The following is a 23358-nucleotide window of genomic DNA, read 5'->3' as shown; positions in this document are numbered from 1 at the left end:
TGATAAAACAAAACAGCAGACTCTACACTGGCTCGTTGTCATCCTCTCATCTATGCATCAAGATCCTGGAGCTCTGACTATCTTCCTGGCAAGTGGATCTGGAAGCATATGGAATGCTACCATAGAGATCATGAATTTCACTCTGATACCTAGCACCATACATTTAGTCTCTAGGTCATTGGTGCCTCCCTGTACCACAACTACTGGCTCCTCCTCAACACAGCACATAACTCTGTCTAGAGGTCTCATGAGATCCACAATGTTCACAGCTGACAAGCAATTTACCATGAGGTTCTCCTGGTCTTCACAGTCCCAACTATATATATTTCTAATAATTGAATCCCCTTATTAACTTGCTATTCTCAGCAATTGGGTTCCCTCGCCAGGATACCATGACATCATCTGGAGGGAGGGTTTCAACTGTGGAATTGTTTCTCTCTGCTCCAGCTTGATGCTCTCCTTCCCTGAGACTTTCATCCTCCTTAACAGCACAAAGGGCCATGAGTTGTTTGCTCCACAGTCACTCCTGTCAGTCCACACGGGGTAACCATAGAAGCTGCATCCCTGGCAATAAGAAGATGATCAGGTTGTTGGCTGGTGATGGGGGACCGGATCCATGTTGTTTGAGGAACCTTCCTGAATTAAGTTGGAAGTGAAGCAGGATGATTGTTTTTCCCAGCATTTGGGGGTGGGTTCTGCTCTGGACAACAGGTGCTGAGGCGTGATGAAGTGGCATTCCACTCTGGAGCACTCCTTCAGATGGGATTGTGCGGATTTTCAGGCAGTGGAGAGGAAATTCCTCTTGGTCTGTAATACAGCCTCCACCTAAATTCTGGAGCAATCCTTTGTGTTTCAGCCCATCTGCTTCAGCCTTTGTATTTTGCCATTGGCACCCACTTTTCTGTCCCTCTCTGTTCCTCTGGAGCCGTGTCAGAAAAGCAAAGATGGTGATAACAGGCCAGCTGGCTTTATTCTTTCAGTGAGTCTACTGATGGGAGCAAGCACTGCCTTGCATGAACGGTTTTCATTCAGTATTAAAATTTAACCTACAGGTCTGAGAAATCACTACCATGATAATCACTGAAGCCCAGTTCCACAGTAATCCGATTCTTGCTCCATTTGGTCAGCAGGTTCTCTGGTTGTGATGGTCAGAAAGGATGGGCTAAAGGACAGCATGGCACTGGACAAGGACTTAAGGACTTAAGAACTTAAGACAAAGACTTCCAATTTTTGGCTTTGGATTCCTTGTGTGAGCGTGTGCAAGTTCTGGAATCTACCTCCTACCTCAGCTCCTCATCCTTGACATGGGATAATACTATCCTTCCTTGCAGGGAATGCTGTCAGGGTAAATCCTTCAATGATTATGAGGCATCCAGTTGCTATTGTGATGTGAAAAAATACCTACTAGGGTAGGTTTCTCTCCCCTTCCCCAGAAAATACAGAACTGAGCTTCCAAATCTTGTGCAGTGAGAAGCAGCAATATGTAGGAGCAGCCCTCCCAATCCTTCCTGTAAGGAGGTGTGAGCCTAGAGGCCTGGGTTGTGGAGGACTAGGTGACCAGAGTCATCCCATCACCACTGGAGCCAAGTAAAGTGGCACCCAACTCTTACGGGAGGGTTAGGCACCCCAGGAATTACTGCCCTAAGAAGCCAGAGCAACGGAAGCCTGATAGGCCCACAAGAACTATTTAAACCTGGAAGTTGCCCCAGGGAGCTGTCTGAGCACCAAGACAGAACCTAGCTTATCACTGCTACAGACCTTGTCTTTTGCTCCCTTTGGCTCCTGACTCCTGCCTTTCCCCAGCCCAGCTTTACTCTCAGATTTTAAGGCCAGAATGGACCATCATGATAATTTAATCTTGCTTCCTGCATGCTGCAGACCTCAGAACCTTGCCCACCCCGTCCTGTAATAGACTCTCAACCTCAGAGTTTTTTAAATCCTCAAATCATGGTCTAAAGACTTCAAGTTACAGAGAATCCACCTTTTGCACTAGTTTAAACGTGCTAGTGAACCATGCCCCAGACTGCAGAGGAAGGCAAAAACCCCCAGAGTCTCTGCCAATCTGACCTGGGAGAAATTCCTTCCCTGTCCCAGATACGGTGATCAGTTAGGGTATGTCTAGATTACATGCCTCTGCCAACAGAAGCATGTAAAATAGGCAACCCGACATCGTCAATGAAGCCGGGATTTAAATATCCCCGGCTTCATTAAAATAAAAATGGCTGCCGCGCTGTGCGAGCTCAGCTGATCGGCAGCACAGCGTGTGAGTCAAGACACGTATCAGTCAACAGGAGAAGCCTTTGTTGACCGTTCCTGTAAACCTCGTTTCACGAGGCATAAGGGAGTGGTCGACAAAGGCTTCCTCTGTCAATTGATTCACGCCTTGACTCGCGCGCTGTGCCAACGATCAGCTGAGCCGGCACAACGCAGCAGCCATTTTTATTTTAATGAAGCTGGGGATATTTAAATCCCGGCTTCATTGACTATGTCGGGTAGCCTTGTGACAGACCCGAGCAGAAAGCGGCGGCCGTAGGCGGCCGAAAGCCGCTTGGCGCTGTGCCGCTGGCCCCGCTGCGGCAGAAAGCAGGGGCAGGCGCGCGCTGGGGGAAGCGGGGGAAGCCCCGGGCCACCGAGAGACGCCCGGTTAGGGTGCCACGGTTTGCGTTCCGGTTAGGCACGCCCCGGTGGGAGCCGGACCAGAGAGCCCCGGAGGGGGCGGGGCTTACGCCCCAGACGTCACCCACCCGCGCCCATAACAGGGGCGAGGAGACACTCAGGGAGGGGGGAGCGAGAGGGCAGCCACCCTGGCTTCCCGGCACCCCAAGCACCCGGCCTTCCGGGCAACGAAGGGAGACGACACAGGCAGCTGGCGACTCGCCCTGGGACGGGCATGGCGTCTGCGACGGGGTAAGTGATCGGGCCGGCAGCGCGGGAGTGGAAGGAGCCCGAGGCGGGACCATTTTGGCGCCCGTGGGCAGGCGAGTTTCGGGCGGCTGCCCCGCCTGCCGTGGGGGGATCGCTTTAAAGCACCCACCCCACTTAGGGCCTCGGGCTGGGACCTGGTGGTGAGGGTGGTCCCGGGTCCCCCACTCCCCACACCCCGACCTCGGCGCAGGTCTTCAAGGCTGTAATAGCCGGACGCACTACCCAACCTCCCCCTGCCGAGAGGGAGCGAGAGGAAGGGACCAAGACTAGAGGGATGGCTCAAGAGCCCTGGCCAGGGGCCGCCCGGGAAGGTACCGGACTGGGTCCACCGAGCCCCCTCGGCCCCATACAGGGCGAGGGGTGATCGCACCCAGCCCCGTGCTCACTTACGGACCCCGGAGATCGGGACAACTAGGCTCTCAGAGGCGGTGGGTTCGCAGAGCCCCACCCCACTCCGCCGGCCCCGGCCCGGGGCGTGGGTGGGAGCAACGGGGTGTGGAGCTCGCACCCTTAAAACCCGCGACAAGCCTATTTTACATGCCTGTCAGCAGAGTCATGTAATCTAGACATACCGTTAGACTCCGAACATGTGGGCAAGACCCACCATCCAGGCACCTCACAGAGAGTTCTCTTGTACTTGGTACCTGTCTTCTGACTCAGCTGAGTAACTCACCTCAGCTCCTACCCTTTAACTCCAGTCCAGCAGACACTTCTGGCCCAGCTGCCTACCCCCTGATCACTGAACTTCATCTTGAACATTTTAATTGGAACTTCCTGGAACAGGTCCAGCCAATCAGCCCCTTGCCAGTGGGTTCAAACTGCACTTCCAGTGCCTGGACTTGGGAGCATGTTAACCACAGTCCCTGATGTCAAAGCACAAGAAATGGGAAATGAGAAAAAAAGGGAAGTATGGCACAGGACTGACGAGAACTGAGAACAAAATCAACCCCTCCCCTATATATTTCTGAAGCATTTTAGCTGCATAGTTTCAATTGGCTTTCATGGGAGGTGGGGGATCCACAGGCCTCAGGCAGTGGCTTGAGAATGTACCCATGACCATCTATTGCATGTTATCCCAGCCACAATCCTGCCTTTGTTGTGGTCTGTACAATGACGGAATTCACTATCGTGCTATTAGGCATTGCCCTTGCTGTCAGTTCATATCACAGCCAAATGATGCCAGGGCAAAACCCGCAACAGTAAAGGCTGTTGTTTAATTATATAATGTAGGAACAGTGAGGGCCTCAAGTGAAGCAAATAGAGCCCCTGTTTCAGGAAAAAAAGGGAAATCGCTTTATTGCAGTTACAAATGTCCCCCCAGGGGAATTTATTGCCTCTTAGAGCTCCCTGCCCACAGCTATGTAAGTACATAGCTTGATCTCCCTTACCATAATTCACTGGTCTATAAAAGACCCTTCAAATTCCCACCAGAGATAGGTCATTGAGTAGGCATGATGCTGTACATCATGGACACACAGAACGTCCCGGCAACAGCAGACTCACACTGCTCAGAAAGTTTTGGATCACTCCCACGGGAGCTGCAGGAGACTCTCCAACAGCTGTCATCAGCAGGGCACCTATGATGTAGATCTGAGTCCCTCCAATTTTCACCAGTAAAGGATATTGGTGCATGTGCATGCACACACTAGCTAGTTTATATTCTAGGGCTACCAACTATGCTTAATTTTGCACAACAGGAGTTGTCCCATTAATTTAAATGGGACTACTTATGTTGTGTATGGTTAACCATGTGCATGTCTTTGCAAGATTGGGGACTAAATGTGCACTACTATAAAACAGCAGGGGTACACGTAGGAATGGGCGGAGTCCGCATTATTGTTAATAATCAAACGTTAATGCAGCCAGAATCCTAACACAACAGTGCCTGTCTCCTCTAAATCTGGTGACATGACACTCTACCCCACCCAGAGAACACTTTGTTTCATTCCCATTCCCTCAAGCATGCCACACACACACACCTACAACTCAGCTCCTGTGGGAGGGGAAACCCATTATAATATTTTAAATTAAATGTTATGCACACCAATTCAATAAATGCAATACTTTCATAGGTTAGCTTGCTCTCACCTACTATCTATTTAGCTCATTAGACTAATTATACTTTTTGATTGGTTGCAAGATACCAGTAATATGACTGTGCTTTACAAGAGTTGTTGTTCTTCAAAATGTAAGGCTATGTCTACACTGTCAGGTTCTTACCCAAGAACGGTTGTTCTTCCACAGAGCGTCCACACTGCTCATGCACATGAAGATTTACAGTACAGCGTGGGAAGAGAGTGCTTCTTGCACAAGAGCTACGCAATTTTCTAACATGTGTAAGCTCTCTTGTGCAAGAGGGCAGTGTAGATGAATGGCAGGGGTTTCTTGCGCAAGACAGCCCTATGGCTAAAATAGCCATCAGAACTTTCTTGTACAAGAGAGCATCCACAGTGCTACGGATGCTCTTGTGCAAAATCTCATGGCAGTGTGGACGTGTAATTGCGCAAGATATTAGTGCGCAAGTACTAGCCAGTGTAGACATAGCCTAAGGCTGCACCTAGACTGGCAAGTTTTTCCGCAAAATTAGCTGCTTTTGCGGAAAAACTTGCCAGCTGTCCACACTGGCTGCTTGAATTTCCATAAGAACACTGACGATCTCATATAAGATTGTCAGTGTTCTTGTGGAAATACTATGCTGCTCCCGTTCAGGCAAAAGCCCTCTTGCGCAAATGCTTTTGCGCAAGAGGGCCAGTATAGACAACGCGATATTGTTTTGCGCAAAAAAGCCCCGATCGCGAAAATGGCGATCGGGGATTTCTTGCACAAAACTACATCTAGATTGGCACGGACGCTTTTCCGCAAAAAATGCTTTTGCGGAAAAGCGTCCATCCCAATCTAGACACTCTTTTCTGTAAATGCTTTTAATGGAAAAACTTTTTCATGCCAGTCTAGACATAGCCTAAGAGTATTGTTATGCTGGAATAACAGCCCTGCAGCTGGTAAGCACCATATCCACCTTTCCCTCAGGATAAATGAGGGGAGCAGTTGAGTGCTTCTTTGATTAGTGATAGTTGAAGCAATAAAACCCACTGCCCGATGACACAACACACTAACAAGGCTGCAGTAGGAGCCAGAGAGTCTGAGGGATTTTCTCTGAGGGCTGAATGCAAATGCAGAGGTAAGTAAGATTTGATAGAGTGGTGAGTCAGAAGCAATCAGGCGCAGAATGCCAGTAGGAGACAAGAGAAGCATTGATAGGATGGCCTTGAGAGAAAGCCAAGAGAGAACTCTTTGGGCAGAGTGGTAACTGGAAATAGGCTGGGAATTTTGGTCTATTTGATTTCAGCTGTGCTCTGGAAAACTGGACGTTGGTGCAATCCTGTCATTTACAAAGAATACACACAAAGAAATATCTGATTTTATCATTTGTTTCTCCTCTTAAAGGAAACCATCTTCAGGGCTCCAAACACTGACTAACAAGTTGGACTAAAAAAATGGGTATAAGTGCTTTGTGTGAAATGATGGTTACCTTTGGTTCCATCTATTATAGGGCAGAGCAGAGATGATCACTGACTCCTCTTAAATTTGTCAAGCTGAAAGAAAATTGAATGCACTTTTCCTTATTTATGGTATTTGTTTGCTTTTTGTGTTTTACTTATCTAGATAGTGAAATCACACTGCTGACTTTCCTTCCTGTTTCTGGTCAGTTTCACATATTGATTCTCCTCCGGATACTCTCTTGCATCATTGCTATGTGAAGTCCGAATTTTAATTGGCGTAAGAGAATGTTCATCTTTCAGTAAAACAGGTATTTTGATTTAAACATTTTAAATGGACCCAGTTCTATCCATTTAAGTTTCCTGACTCCTCCCTTCCCTCCATTTTTAAAAAGATCTAACTTGGGAAACTCAGACCAGGTGGCAGTGTCCCTTTAAATTAATTTGAGTTTTGTAGTGACAGTAAAATGGTATTCATGTTCAGTTAGCGGCTCCGTTTGCATAATGATGAGGTCAAGGATTTTGGCTCCAATTGCTTCTTGATTAACTACATTATATTGATTGCTTTATGCCTCTTGTAATCTTGAAGATTATTTCTTTTTGTATGTACCGCTTTTATTATTTTCTATCCTTTAAATATCATTGCCCTTTCTGTTCCCTTTAATAACTACCATGTGATTTGCTTCCTTTCCCCCTATTTCTTCTGCTATTATGTAAGCAGAGGAATGGTCCCATTACTGCAGGGAACTTTCCTGGCTTCTGTATTTCCCGAGTGGAACTGGGTAGCAAAAGGATCCAAGTCCTCATTTCAACTCCCTTTACTTGGATGCCTGCCTGACTCTGAGAACTCCTCTTTCACTCCCCCCCGTGGCAGAGTCCTTGTAACCCTGATAAAGCTGGACGCAGGATTCCTGAAAGAGTTAACTCCCATCTCATGATGGTCACTTAAGACTGGAGATAGGGTGTTCCTGGGCCAGACGAATTTTTTCCTCACAGGCCACTTCCCTAACCCACTGATCAGTATAGTACGTTTAAGCCAAATACAATTTATTAAACAGCAAGGCTATGTCTACACTGCACCCCTTTTCCGGAAAAGGGATGCAGATGAGACAAGTCAGAATTGCAAATGAAGCGGGGATTTAAATTTTCCCCGCTGCATTTGCATGAACATGGCTGCCGCTTTTTTCTGGCTCGGGACTTTGCTGGAAAAAAGCGCCAGTCTAGAGAGGGAGCTTTCGGAAAATAAAGCCTTTTCCGAAAGGTCCCTTATTCCTGATTTTAAGAGGAATAAGGGATCTTCCGGAAAAGGCTTTATTTTCCGAAAGATCCCTGTCTAGACTGGCGCTTTTTTCCGGCAAAGCCCCAAGCCGGAAAAAAGCGGCAGCCATGTTCATGCAAATGCAGTGGGGAAAATTTAAATCCCCGCTGCATTTGCAATTCCGACTTGTCTCATCTGCATCCCTTTTCCGGAAAAGGGGTGTAGTGTAGACACAGCCCAATGGTAAGAAAAGTCAGGGGAAATGGAAAAAGTCAGAAGAACAAGGGACCCCACCAAATGGGAATGGAGAACACCACAAACAGCAGTCTCTGGATCTTAAGAAACAGTCACCATCTGCTCCTCACATGACCCAGGACACCTCCCCACCCCCAGCACCTGGCTATATTGTGGTGACACTGTGAGTAAGACACCTGCTCTGGTGGTGGCCACAAGCCCTCAGGTTCAGGTGGCAGAAGCCTTCGCTGCAGCAAAGCTCCCTCACCTCCCCGAAGTCCAGCCTGCAAAGCTGTTTTACTTGGCAAAGACTACCTCCGCTGAGCCCTCTCTGCCGACGGCTCCCCTTTGCTCTCCCCATCTGCTTACGTGCTTGGTTCCAAGGTTACTTGGGGCATAGCCAATGTCTGCTATGCTGGCTCTGGTCCCACAACTCCTCACTGAAGCTCAGCCCTGCTTACCTATCAGCACAGTTGGTCTGAACCGCTCCAGCTCCCTGGCTCCAGGCCGTTCCATCTCCACATCAGCTCTGCCCTATTTGGCTCAGTGGCACTGCTGCTCTGCCTCCCACTCAGCTATCCTATTGCTTTCTTCTTAGCTGTGCCCTACTCTACCCCTAGAAGTCCCAGGCCATGTGGAGGAAAGGCCCTGGCTCTTCACTCCCTCATTGGCCTGCCTCCCTGTCAATCTGGTTAACTTGGAGTGTGAGCGTCTCCCCATTGGTCTATCATTTTCATTATCTTGATTTCTTTCGAGCCTTCCCCTTTCTCCTGGAATGGGGAGAGGGCCAACTAGAAAAGAACCCACTTAATTTAAGTATGGGACCAATCACTACTTTTCAGAAGCATTATTCTTGGTAAAGTTGAATCAAATTGAATTTTCTGCTAGATTAGAAAGCTTTAGGGGTTGTAGGATTTAAAAAAAATGATCTGACTTTACTGGTTCTTACAAAACTTGTAAAGTAAGAGGAGACTGTTAATGGAATCTGACCATGTAGAAACAAAGGCAATCTTTGCATTGTTACAGAAAAGCCAAAACAACTTAAGGAATCAAGATTAACCATCATCAACTTCCATTGGCTTCAGTGAAATTGCACTGAAGTTGAATTTCTGGGTTTCCAAGTGTTATTGGAAAGCAGGTTATTTTTTTTTTTAAGAAAAGAATCACACTACAATCACCACATGCTACTGGTATCTAAATAACATTCCTTCAAGAGAGTTCAGGTTAAGAAAACTTCGGGGCTGTGTCTAGACTGGCAAGTTTTTCCGCAAAATCATCTGCTTTTGCGGAAAAACTTGCCAGCTGTCTACTCTGGCCGCTTGAATTTCCGCAAAAGCACTGACGATCTCATGTAAGATCATCAGTGCTTTTGCAGAAATACTATGTTGCTCCCGTTTGGGCAAAAGTCTTTTTCCGAAAAACTTTTGCGCAAAAGGGCCAGTGTAGAGAGCAGAGATTTGTTTTCCGCAAAAAAGCTCCGATTGAGAAAATGGTGATCGGGGCTTTTTTGCGGAAAAGCACGTCTAGATTGGCCAGGGACGCTTTTCCGCAAAAAGTGCTTTTGCGGAAAAGCATCCTGCCAATCTAGATGCGCTTTTCTGAAAATGCTTTTAATGGAAAACTTTTCCATTAAAAGCATTTCTGGAAAATCATGCCAGTGTAGACGTAGCCCGGAAGTCTTCTGCATTGGAATTTACAAAGGCTATATTTCTGGCTATATTCTGTCCACAGTCATAACTATGGTAAAAGTCCACAGTCAGTGCAGGAAACTTTAGAGACCTTGAAGATATTGCTGTCTTCCTAATCCAACTATCTAATGGCTGTTTATGGCATGCATTATTATGTGTGTTACAGTAGTGCCTAGGAGGCCCTGTCATACACTGGGACCCCATTGTTTTAGATGTTGTACACAGAAACACTGCTTTTCCCTCATTTCCTCTTGAATCCTGTGGCTATTGAATTGTATGATCCAGCTGGAGATGAACTGAGATTTCTCCTGGGTAGGACAGATAAGCAGGTTTTGGTTCTGATAAAGATGCAGCATCATTCTGTGCATATACACCATCTTTGGGAATTTGTTCATGTGGAGGCACTTCTGTAGTGTTCATTGCCATAGAACACCCCTGGGAGGCAGAGAATTATCATCCCTGCTTTTGCGACTAAAGGAACTGAGGCACATTAAGTTTAAGTCAGAGCTAGAAAATGTTGGCCAGCAGTTTTGTCTAGATTGTGGACTTGTCTTGATTACATTCATCGGGCAGCGACACAACTGTAAACTTTGCTCTCTGTTTGCATCAATGGAGGTCACCCCAGTTTATAGGGAATTAAGACTGACATCTACTACTCTGAAGGCAAAAGTTATGCTTATTTGTATCTGACCAAGAGTATGGGTTTGTGCAACTTATTGAAAATAAATAATGAATTGTGAAGAAGTAGAATGGAAGAGAAGGAAATGTTACAGAGGAAAGAGAAACTTGCACCTCCTGTACTGAAACTCCAGGGAAGAAGTTTTCCACTAAATCAAAGTGAAATGCTTGCCTGAGGTCTAGTGGTATCCTGTCAGTGTAGGCAATGGTGTTACAGAGGTGGGTGAAACTGGATCTGGAAATTAGGGTGAATGTGAGAAGAAGAAACTGGCTTTCCAAGAACAGCCACATGTACAAGACATTGTCTGTGTAAAATAAACAAAAAATAAGTGGTGCAAATGTGATTGTGATCATTGAACAATTTCTGCATGACCCCTCCAGGCACCAATCAGGGCAAACTGCAACGAATGGGGCAGACGATCCCCCAGACTGGAGATTATTTCTAATAATTAGATTAATCAAACCAGCAATAAAAATCATCTACAATATCTTATAGGTTATCCAGAAACCAAAAACACAGCTCCCTTAAAGCAGTCCAGCCTTGAGTTATCACCCAGACAGCCAACTCAAATATGACGAAGATTACTGAAAATGTTGTTCATCATATGTAAAATTCTATTAATCCCAAAAGACTGGACACATTATTACCAGCACAGTGAATATTTCAGAATCTTACTCAAATATACGCTTGCAGCCAATTATTACCTACACTAAGATTTATTAAAAAAGAAAAGAAGGAGATAATTACACAGGTATATAAGAGAAAATATGGTGATTAAAAGTCCATTTATGCGTATGAATAGAGTCCTTGGGTCAGTCTCAAAGTAGAGCTGGTGAGCTTCTGAGTTGCAAAATCCTTTCCAAAATCAGTTCCATGGGGTATAATCCAAATAGACAGGCCATGAACAGAGTTTGTTCAAATCCTTCTGTGAGAATTAACAAGGACAGCCCAGTTTCTCCAGTCACTCCCCTGCCCATAAGGCTCAAGCAGTCTTAAGGTACCAGATTGGAATCGTACGATTTTTCTTTAGATCTTCGGCATGCTAGCAATAGCCTCTTGACAGCAGGTATTGCTTGGGAGAAGAATAGGTAATGTACATTGTGACTTTGAAGTGAAACTGCCTATTTCCTATGTATGCACAGGTAATTAGTTGCATTCATCGGCATAAAGTAAATTGCCCATTAAGCAGTTCCTATACAGTTTACTACAAACTTCAGAAAGAAATAGAGGCAATGATATTATTACACCCAGATTTCATCTAAATGTTAATATTCCCTTTTGATCTCTGAATCAACAGAATATAACAATAGGAACCATTTGATTACATGGTTAGCATCTTATAAGATACAAGTAAACAAATACAATTAGTATTTTCTTCAAATTGTCTTAACAATTTGGGCTTGCATTTCAAAGCCCTAGTCTATCTAACATGGTTCTGCTAGCTGTTTGCAAGGAATGGCCCTAATTACCCACTTTTCTAAAATGTCTCTAAAGGTTGAATTTGGGTCATTTAGTCTGATAGCTGCTTAGCTGTTTCTGGCTCAGTGTCACAGTGATCAAAGCAAAAATCTCACAAATGCAGAGCCACTGCTCAGAGATTTCCAGTGACTTCAGTGCAGGAGTCTCAAACTCACAGACTGTGGACTATCTAAAGGTTGCCTATATTTACAGTCTGGCCTGGGAGACCTGGTGGCCCCTGGGGAGGAGGGCATGCTGATCCCCAGTTTCCAAGCCCTTCCCCTTTCTGCCACCACCCTGCCCTCTACCCTCCTTGGTATTGAACTCCATCCCCTGAAAAATGCGACCTCAGGGATTACCAGGAGGATTGGCACAGGGTGGCAGCTGTGGTCAGCTCCTCCTGCACTCCCCATGGTAGTGGGAGCCATGAGGAAGCAGAGTGCAGCACACCCCTTCACCTCAAGGTGCCAGATCTCCAGGCCTGTATCATGAATATGGTCGGGCCTGCAGATGGCCTGCGGGCCATAAGTTTGAGACCCCTGCTTCAATGGGTTTGGACCATGCTTTTTATTTTTTGCTGCAGACAGACTCGTTTTATGCAATGTAGGGCATAAGCTCATTGGGACAGAGCTTTTTTCGCTAGGTGTTTGCACACTGCCTCGCACAGTGAGGCTCTAAACATAGGCATTGCTTTTATGCAGATAATAGCAAGTTCCAAGCAGGAGTCAAAAGCCAGACATCTTGCTTCCATCAGTGAGAGAGCTTGTGTTGTTATTGACCCGTTTTCCAATCTTCCCAAGTGTTACCTTTCATTGGGTGGTTCATGGTTACGAGTCTGAGCACTCGCTCTGAATTTCCAGGCCTAGCATGAACAACAAATAGCATTTTGTTCAATAGCACATTATCTTTTGAGGCTCTGTGGCTCTGTGTTTGTATTCCTGATGCTGTAAAATCTCTTCTCTGGTTGACTAATATGTATACAGGCTTTGAACCCTGTGATCAGATTTATTGAAGTTGTATTATGGTTTATGAAGAGGAAAATATTAGATTAAAATGTTACTGCAGAAAGAAGATGCTTGAATGCATTGTAAACAGTAAAACCCTGGGGACAACTGTTCCCTGCAAACAAAGGGGATTTCTTGAAACATACGCGTACATAGAAGTATTTTTTTCAGGAAACATTTGTTTATTTTCTCACTGTGATTTGGTTTTAGCACGTTTTACCACCGGCCCTCCCTTCTCCTGAAGTTAATGGGAGTGTTGTCATTAACTAGGGTCAGAGCAGGATCAGGACCAATATCCCAGCTTTTGTTCATAATGGTACTTTGTCATCTTCTTTTAAGAACTGAAGGATTAAACTACAGCCCCATGATAGAAAGAGGAATTAGCCTTAGAAATGGGCACATACTTTCCGGGTCAGAAAGTGCAATGCAGCTTCACCAGAAACAGTGAGCCATTTTCTCTGTCTATCAGGATCACTGTCATCATCAAAACAAAGCCCGTTAGGGTGGCTTCTTGTTCCACAAAGGGCTTTTCAGGGAGGGAGGGAGAGACAGACAGACAGACAGACAGACAGAGAAAACATTTCCTGAACCGGACTGACAGAAATATGAGAGATAACGACAAAAGAACATAACCTAGAAAGATATTAGGAGAAAAGAGGAAAAGCTGAACTTTGGGAGAACTGTGCAATTAAATAAGGACAAATTACTAAAATGTCAATAAATAAAAAATAATAAATTATTAGAAAGACATTGTTAGATACCTGTAAGAAAACTAAAGACAGAATTATAATGATAAAAGGATAAATTATAAATAAAGAGAAATGGGTTAAGACAAAGAGGAAATGAGCAGTAGTGAAGTAAGAAAACAGTAAGTACTATGTTGAAACACAACTGGACCAGAGCTTAAGATACAAAATGTGAGGTAGCAAGATTAGAGAAATAATCAGAGAGGAAAATAACTGTAAGTCAAAAAGGAGCAGAGAGAGAATTGTTCAAGCAAGAAAGCAACAGAACACATCAAGGAATACAAATCTTTATTTAAGATGAAATTCAGAATACTAAACAAAGATTACACAAGAGGATTATTCAAGATACTAGCCAATTAGCCTGTCATAAGACAGGATTTTCAGGTCTCTCCTCCATGTCGGTCTTCTCTCCTGAGCCCCCGGTCTCTCGCTCCGTCTCTCTCTCTCCCTCTCTTTACTCCTCCTACTGCCTCCCTCTCTCTCTCAGCTCTCCTCCGCCTCCTGCCTCTCTCTCTCTCTCTCTCTGTCTCTCTCTTTCTCTTCTCCTCCCCCTCCTGCCTCTCACTTGGGGGACTGCAGAGCCCAAAACGGCCATTTGGGCTCCGCACTCCCCGTGCTACATGGGGACTGTGGAGCCCAAATGGTCGCTTGTGCCACTTGATCCCACGTGGCTGCCCGGCTGAGTGGCACAGAAGTCAGCCGAGCACCACGGCGGGAGGTGAAAGGGGGCAGGGCGGTGACGTTCATGGCCAGGGGGCGGGGCCTGGAGCTGCTGTCACGCCGCACATCACTGCCCTGCCCCCCTTTGCCTCCCGCTGTGACGCTCGGCTGACTTCTGCACCACTCAGCTGAGCCGCCGTGGGGGAGCAAACGGAGCAAGCGGGCATTTGGGCTCCCCTGCAGTAGCTCGGCTGAGCAGCGCAGAAGTCAGCTAAGCACCACAGCAGGAGGCAAAGGGGGCCACCCCATCTGCCATGGCGCTTGCTAAAGAGGAAATGCAAATGAGAGTGCGGCATATGCAAATGAGCACTCCATTTGCATTTCCTCTTGCGGAAGAGACTTGTAGTATAGACGCAGCCTTCGTTTGAGTACTCCTTTAGCATCTTGATCATCCAGGGACCCCATTGGTAGTTGTGCAGACTTCCTGCTTCTCATGTACATAAAAAACTTTTTCCTATTACTTTTTGAGTTTTTGACTAGCTGTTCTTCAAATGCCTTTTTGGCTTTTCTTACTATAGTTTTACATGTAATTAGATAGTTTATGTTCCTTTCTATTTTCCTCACTAGGATTTAACTTCTGCTTTTTAAACAATGCCTTTTTATCTCTCACTGCTTTTTTTAATTTGGTTTTTAAGCCACAGTGGTGCTTTTTTGGTTCTCCTACTGTGTTTTTTAATTTGCGGTATACATGTAAGTTGGCCTTCTGTTATGGTGTCTTTGAAAAGTTTCCATGCAGCATTCAGGAATTTTACTTTTGTCATTGTACCCTTCAATTTTTGTTTAATTAACCTCCTCATTTTTGTGTAGTTCTCCTTTCTGAAATTAAATGCCACAATGTTGGGCTGCTGAGGTGTTTTTCCCACAACAGGGATGTTAATTTTATTACATTATGGTCACTACTTCTAAATGGTCCAGTTATATTTACCTCTTGGACCAGATCCTGTGCTTTACTTAGGACAAAATCAAGAATTACCTCTCCCCTTGTGGGTTCCAGAACTAGCTGCTGCAAGAAGCAGTCATTTAAGGTATCAAGAAATTTTATCTCTGCATCCTGTCCTGAGGTGATGTGTACCCAGTCAATATGGGGATAGTTGAAATCCCCCACCATTATTGAGTTGTTGTTTTTTTTCTGATAACCTCTCTAATCTCCCTTAGCATTTCATAGTCACTATCACTGCCTTAGTCAGGTAGTCAATAGTATATCCATACTGCTGTTTTCTTATTATTAGAGCATGGAATTACTACCCATAGAGATTCTATGGAACATTTTTAAAATTTTGACTTCATTTGATTGTACATTTTCTTTCACATATAGTGCCACTCCCACACCAGAACAACCTATTCTGCCCTTCCGATATATTTTGTACCCTGGTAAGACTGTGTCCCATTGATTGTCCTCATTCCACCAAGTTTCTGTGATGCCTATTATATCAATATCCTCCTTTAGTATGAAGTACTGTAATTCATCCATCTTATTATTTAGACTTATAACGTTTGTGTATGAGCACTTTAGTAATTTGTCACTATTTATCTGTCTGCCATTTCCTGATGTGTTAGACTCTTTTTCATTTGATTGTTTTCCATCTCATCTTACCTACAATTTATCATCTTCCATCTTCTCCTCTTTACTAGAACATAGAGAATCTCTATTAATAGACCCTCCCCTAAGAGATATCTCTGTCTGATCCATGTGCTCCTCTGTACCCATTGGCTTTCCCCCTACCCTTAGTTTAAAAACTGCTTTACGACCTTTTTAATGTTAAGTGCAGCAGTCTGGTTCCATTTTGATTTTGGTGGAACCCATCCTTCGTGTATAGGCTCCCCTTTCCCCAAAAGTTTCCCCAGTTCCTAATAAATCTAAACCCCTCCTCTCTACACTATCGTCTCATCCACGCATTGAGATTCTGAAGTTCTGCTTGCTCACCTGGCTCTGCGTGTGGAACTGGAAGCATTTCAGAAAACACTACTATCGAGGTCCTGGATTTCAATCTCTTTCCTAGCAGCATAAATTTGGCCTCCAGAACCTCTCTTCTACTCTGGGTACACTATGTCATTGGTACCTACATGTACCACGATCACCAGCTCCTACCCAGCACCACACATAAGTTTATCTAGATGTCTTGAGAGATCCATAACTTTAGTACCTGGCAGGCAAGTCACCCTACAGTTCTCCCGGACATCACAAACCCAACTGTCTATATTTTTAATAATTGAATCCACCGTTATTAACACCTACCTTTCTTAATGACTGGAGTTCCATCCGCTGGTGAGATATCCTCAGTGTGAGAGGATACCACAACATCATCTGGAAGGACAGTTCCCAAATATGGTATGGTTTCCCTCTGCTCCATTTTGATGTTCTACTTCCCTGAGCCTTTCACCCTCCTTGGGTGCATCTGCATTGCTCTGCTGTTTTGAGATAACTAGCGTTATTTCGAAATAACAATGCAAGCAGCTACACAGACATTCCATTATTTCAAAATAATTTGAAATAACAGATGGCTTATTCCAAAATTTGTAAACCTCATTCTACAAGGAATAATGACTATTCCGAAATAGCTATTTTGAAATAAGGTGTGTGTAGACACCCCACTGCTGCTATTTCGAAATAGCCCCTCACCAGGGCCATTCTAAGTTATTCTTCCCTGGTGCTTCCTCGGGCTCTAAATAGAGATACCATGTCTACATTAGGGGCATCCCTGCGGTGTAGATGTGCTATTTCGAAATAAGTTATTTCAGATTAACTATTTGGGGTAGCTTATTTTGAAATAAGTGTGCAGTGTAGACGTACCCCTTAACAGCACAGGAGCTGTCTGACTGGAGGTGGGACAGTTCTACAGTGTCCCGGAAGGCCTCTCTGTGTCCCTTACCTCGTACAATTCAGCCGCCCTGGCTTCCAAAGCCCATATGGAGTCTCTCAGAGCCTTTGATATTCACATCAAGAACTATGAATGAGAACATCCAGCCCATTTAATTAGTTTCATTAACACAGGTCCTACAATTGACAGGTAACTGCTTTTGCTGTTTATATATCTTGGGGTATGTCTAGACTACATGCCTCTGTCGCCAGAGGCATGTAAATTAGACTAGCCGACATAGTCAATGAAGCCGGGATTTAAATATCCCTGGCTTCATTAAAATAAAAATGGCCACCGCACTGTGCCAGCTCAGCTGATAGTTGGCACAGTACCCTTGGATTCTGTTATTTCCACTCCAACTCATCTGATGAAGTGGGTTTTACCCATGAAAGTGCATGATCCTATATATCTTTGTTAGTCTCTCACTCGCACCCTTATCTCAAAACAAGCTATGCAATTTGAACTATGCAAATTGTGTAGCTTATTTTGATTTAATTTTGAAACAGCTTATTTAGAAATTTGGTGCTGTCTACACAGTACCACATTTCAAAATAAAGCACTATCCTGAAATGTCCTTTACTCCTTGTGGAAAAAAAATAATGGGAGTTCTGTCAAGAGGCGGAAAATGACATTTTGGGATAGCGCTGCCATCTTGATACACCCTTGGGGCATGTCTACACTAGGAAATCATTTTGAAATAGCTTATTTACTTCAACATGTTTTATTTAAGGATTTTGCAGGAAATTGCCATATTTGGTCAGGCTACTTGGGTGCATCTGCATGCTGTTTTTGTGCAGCCCTGGCTAAATCACTTTACCTCTCTGTGTCTCTGTTTATCCTTCCGCACTTTGTCTGTCTTGTCTGCATGCTCTTTGGAGCAAGGACTGTCTCTCACCATCTGTGTGTTCTGCACAAGTGTTCCCTCTAAGCTGTATGGTAGTACAGCTTCACAGGTGATTAATCAGCACCACCCAGTCATTCAGTCCTGAGCCTCTGACTGGGTGCAGCTGATTAATCACCCATGAAATGTGCTGTGGGGCAGTTTAGAGGGAACACAGTTCTGCACCTAACCTAATTAGGCCCCAATCTCAGTTGAGGCTTCTAGACAAATGTGAAAAATGAATAAAAGTTGATTATCCTGTCACTGTGCTACTCGGGGATTGCTCAACACCATTGAAATCCACATGTAGCTGTCTAAATCAGCTTCCAAGGCTCTTTTACACCACCACGGTAGCACGTTGTGAAGTTATCATGGGCAGGAATCTGTCCCAGAGACACCAACTCCTCCAAAAATATCCCAAGAATGTGGAAACCCAATTAAACTACAGTTTGCAATACGACAATGGAATTTTGAAGGTGACTCTTTCTTCCTCCAAAGAAAATGGAGGACAAAAGAGGAGATGAGCTTGAAGAGCAAGAAAGGTGTTCTTATAGCTCTTTACTTTCATTGCATTAAGAGTGTGTGGAGAAGAAGAGGAAGAGGATGGCAAAACAGGTACAAAGGGTAGACCAGTCACTTTCATGTTAAAGATAAGACTGATTGTGCTTAATACATTGCAGGAACACTTTGAGCACAATAAATCCTTGTGAAACTATGATCCTATTATCACCAGGGTCAGTAAGTGCTAGGGGGAAAGCTATCACAAAAGCATCACTCACATAGGTTCAGGCTGCCTGGGGGCTGAGTTAAGTTTTTCCAAAGTTTCTTTTTTTAAAATTGCATGTAATAGGTCCAGGTTATAGACACACATGGGGAGATTAGATGTGACAGACTGATACGGGGCCAGATTTTCACCTGGAATAAATTGGTGGAAACAGTGTCTGTTTCTTGATTGATTTACTCTAGTTGCTGGAGGTAAGTGCAGAGGGTGCTAAGGGAATAAAGAAGGCTCCCTGGGAGATTTACTTGGTGCTTTCTGGACTGTTCTACATAGGCAGGCAGTCTCAATTCAGCTTTACAACACCTGGTACAGAGCATAATCTCGGTCATGGAAGTCAAGATTTTATTGAATGGCTCATGCAAGTTGATATAGTTGTTAAAGCCCCAGCTCTGGAAGTCACGTGATTAAGTGAGACGTTCAGCTTTAAATTAAAAAAAAAAAAAAAAGAGAGAGAGAGAGAAAGGTAGAAACCCAGCCTGAATGAAGTCAATGACAAAATTTCCACTGACTTCCACAAGGCAAGATTTCATTCAAACTTTTTAGTTCTTTGGGGTGTGGAGAATAAATTGAAAACATGAGCCCTAACCACTCAAAACCCAGAAGGCTAATAGAAAGCATCCCAAATATATAATGTAACATCTCATGATTTAAAAGCCAAATCTCATGGTTTTTTGGTGGGGGATGATCTGATTTGTGAGTTTTGAATGCCTGGAGAAGGGGATACTGTAATATGAAATTATTGGCATGGGGCGGGGCAAGTGGTATACGGTTGCTGCTGCTCAGTATTATTTTAGTGTATTTCAGTTTACTTATTTGTGCAGTGTTCTACCGTGGGAGAAATCACTGACTAATGATCAGTGTATTCACTGGTCTGTGGAGAATGAGAGCCTTTCTAATTACATCGCAGCTAGAGTAACTGCACTGTCAATATTTATTCTTTACTTAAGCTGTAAGGGTATGTGTACACGACAACACTATTTCAAATTAACTTAATTCGAAATAGTTAATTCGAATTAAGCTCATTCGAAATAACGCATCTATACACAAAAACTATTTTGAAAAAGCGTTTTGCTATTTTGAAATAGCGCGTCCACACTGAGTGGACCCCGAACCGAAGTTAAGGCTGGCCGGAACCAGTGCTGGCAGGGCATCAGGTTAGGACTTAGTGTGTGGGGCTGCTTCCTGAGGCTAACTGAGCTCCATGCTTAAAGGGACCCTACCCCCACCCTGGACAGATAGTTCTCAGGGTTCCCTGCTTGCTTGTCTATGTCGATGAGGGACAGCAAAACAGTCCTGTCTTGGAGTGCCCTGAGTGTCCGCACTCGGGACACCACAGCACTTGGCCACATGGAGCCAGAGCTGCCCCTGGGCACGCTGGTACATCTTGTGGGGTCATTGCCATCAGCCCAGCTGTGCTTGCTGCAGGCTGCCATCCGGGTAGCCTGCAGCTCCTGTGCTGGTTTATATAAAGCTGTGAGCCAATCAGGACTCCCAGCACTCTGGCAATCTGATTTCAAGACTAGTGTCCTCTGTCAGGTGCTAATAGGTCACTGAGTGGTAGGTTAGCATGTACTAATGCTGTAAGAACCCTATAGACCAGTTTTCTTGATCTGTGGTCTCTGACATCACCCCTTCCCTAAGAAGTGCTCTCAGGGTGATAAAGGACCAGGCTTTTGGGGGTGATTTCTATGTGTATACATTGGGGTGGAGGAACGTGTACATTTTCTACACGTGAATGCCAAAGTGTGTTCCTCAGGACCCTATGCCTCCCAGTCAATAAGATACCAGAGCCTGCTACATTTAATTTAATTTATGCCTGCTTCTGTAATTTCTACTCCCATGCATCTGATGAAGTGGGTCTTAGGCCATGAAAGCTTACACCCAAATAAATCTGTAGACAGTGGTATGAGCTTTTGTGGGCACAACCCATGGTCATCTGAAGAAGTGGGTTGTGCCCATAGAAGCTCACGATACCAGCTACATGTTTTTTTAGTCTAGAAAGTGCTACTAGACTATTTGTTGTTTTTTAAGTTCTTCCTGTTACAGACGAACTCGACTACCACTCTGAAACACAAATAAATCTGTTAGTCTTTAAGATACCACAGGATTCCTCATTGTTTTTGCAGATACAGACTAACACAGCTGCCCTTCTGATAATGACTGCATTTAATTTGGAGTCCAGGATATCATTAATCATGTATTCGTTATCTCTCTACCTGTGCCAGTGGAGGAGGTGGATGGGGTCCTGTGAAAATTGGTTTTCAGTGGGGGGTTTCAAAAGTGATCTATGAAACAAAGAATGAGGTAGGTGGAGTTCAAAAGTGACTGGATTAACCTGTTGGAAAGGATCTTAAAAAGGCCAAGGAACCAGAAGTCCAGCTTGGGAGTGAGTCTGTGTGGAGATGCTCCATAGAAAGCCATACCTTTGTCCCACTGAGTAAGTGGAGCCATACTGTTGATTGTCTGCATTTGGCTTATAGTTTGCTCTTGGCTTTTCCAGGCACTTCTTTACTTCTTCCTGGGCCCAGGAAATCCACTGCACTAGGTCTGAAGCAGTTGGGCTGGAAGAGGGCACAGGTAGACTGCTACATACCAGTCCAGTATGTCTGGGAACACCTCATTTATAAAACACTGGAAGGGGCAGGGACATGGATCATACTGAAAGGTATTTCAGGGTATTCATTATGGCCATACTGGGAGTAGAAGGACGTCTCCCACTCATCCCCTTACTTGATTCATATGAGATTGTAGCCCCTCCGCAGGTCCAAATTGATGAACATATGGGCAGCTCCCACATAGTCTAGCATCTCAGAAATCAGGGGTAGTGGGTGACAATTCCTGAGAGTTATATGATTCAATGAGTGGTGGTCCATACTGAGACAGAGGCGCCATCTTTATTCTTGTTGAACAGTGCTGGTGCACCAGACAGTGAGGTCAACATGCAGATTACCTCCAGACAAATCTGGCCTGAGAATTTCTCGTAGCACTGTCAGCTCAAATTCTGACAGGGTATAGATTCATCTAGATGGTATTTTAGATATTGGTTGCTTGTCTATAGGGCCTTGCAGGCTATGGCAGGCCAACCAACAAGTACTGAGGATTAGGGGAAAGTGTGGAGACTGGATCGTGCCAAATCGTAACATTTCTTGATGCCTCCAATTCTTCACAATCTCCTGAGAAGTTTTCTCTTCTATTACTGGATCAGGAGACAAAGGTCTCTAAAGGAGACATCAATAGTCTCTACAAGGTCAAGAGTGGCCTTGCATTGCAGCTCATCTGGGCTGCCTCTGCATCTACAAAACAGTCAGCTGGACGCAAAGCAGGATTCTGCAGGGGCAGCCAATGCATGTGCAATTGAACTGGCACCTGCAAATGGTGAAACCTTGGGTGGGGCTCCAGATGGGTCCCAGTTAGGAATGAACTAGAGTGACCTGACCCAGTGCAGCAGAAGCAGAGATGGTGCTAATATCATTGCTTCTTTTCAATGGGAATGAGTCCTTGACAGCCCACATTCCCCTGCATTGGCTTGGCTGGAGGGAGTGCTGAAAAATTCACAGTACGTGGGGTTGCGGCATTGCCAGACCCTGTTTTTTCCTCCCTTTGCTCCTGTACTCAACTGTCCATAGAGATAACAAGCTCCACCAGGGCATCCAGACTCAAGGGCATCTCTACCTGGGCTCATTTGTCTTTACTTTCCCACCGCTCCCACTGAAAGTGGTACATCCATGCTGAGTCATTACAGTTTGTATTGGCCTTAAGGCGGTGGAATTGTGCAGCATAGGAAGTTATGATGTCCTGCCCCTCTTGGAGCATCCATAGGGCAGCTTCCACCATTTGCATTTGGTGCGGGTCATTGAATAATACTAGCATGGCTGAGAGGAAGACCTCCCAGTTTGACAGCATGGGGCTGACATCTGCCAAGAAGGTAGAAGCCCATCTAGTGTATCCTCAGGCTCATCTTTGTACAGTCCATAGCATAGGATGGAGGATGAACAGGAGGTGGCATTGTTTTGTAAAACCACTGAATTGCTGGCAATTACCATTCTGGCAGCTGTATCGGGGAACAAGGCTGCATGAGCGGTGTCTGGGGTGCCACTTTTTCAGTACACAACCCTGTAACTCGCTCCTGCAGTAGCTGGCTTTCTGAGGTCAGCCAGGTGACCTGGGTCTGCAGAGCTTGACTTTGGCACCTTGGCATGTCCAGGGCTCATGATGGGTTAGCCAAGTCCACTCCCTTGTGGCTGAATGAGCCACACAAACTGTCATAACTGGAGCATGGGCAGTCTGACCTAGTGGACAGCAGAAGTTAGGAATCAGATTAGGTCAGATACCAGGAGGTCACAGTCTGAGACAGGCCAAAGGGCAAAACCAATAGTTAGGTATCAGGAGACAGGCAGGATCAGGTCACCTGGAGATCAGTAGCTAGGGAATGCAGAGGAAACAGTTCGGAGCAGCGAGATCCCAGCTGCATGGACATCTTCCTGTTCCTCTGTTTATATAGAAGCTGTGAACCAATCAGGACCAATGTTCTGCCAGTCAGATTCTAGGACTGGTGTCCTCTGTCAGGACTCAACTTCTATTCAGGCAGCACTTAGCAGATTCAAAGTTATTATGGCCTAATAACCCTGCA

The sequence above is a fragment of the Pelodiscus sinensis genome, chromosome 2 (genome assembly GCF_049634645.1).
Source record: "Pelodiscus sinensis isolate JC-2024 chromosome 2, ASM4963464v1, whole genome shotgun sequence".
Classification (NCBI taxonomy): Eukaryota; Metazoa; Chordata; order Testudines; family Trionychidae; genus Pelodiscus; species Pelodiscus sinensis.
Note: the sequence above shows the minus strand (reverse complement) of the source record.